A 442-nucleotide genomic window follows, 5' to 3' on the forward strand; every position below is an offset into this window, starting at 1 on the left:
ATCTTATTCTTCAGACAAAGTATTGTAACAAAAGTTAATGTTATTACAACATGATTTACTGACTTATAAAAGTCAACATCTATTTTTTTATGACTCTTACGGATACAGAAAAACATTCAAAATGAAATAATATACATAATATAGAATTTTACATTTTGGCATCCTAAAATCCTGGGTATTTCATTCCCTAAGTATACAAAGCACATGATTCTTTATAACTTTATAACTTTTGAAATTCCATACACAGGAAGGTTTCCAAATCAAATTTATAAATATTACAAATTTTCCATCTCAAGATGCAATATTTTCTGTGTGACCTTTGTCAATGATATTTTTTATTATTTATTAATAAACGTATCTCATATAATCATCACATTAAATTGTCATACAAAATGAAACACTGCCACAATAAGAATGGAATAAACACAATGCTCTTTTGAGC

The sequence above is a fragment of the Penaeus monodon genome, chromosome 28 (assembly GCF_015228065.2).
Source record: "Penaeus monodon isolate SGIC_2016 chromosome 28, NSTDA_Pmon_1, whole genome shotgun sequence".
Classification (NCBI taxonomy): Eukaryota; Metazoa; Arthropoda; class Malacostraca; order Decapoda; family Penaeidae; genus Penaeus; species Penaeus monodon.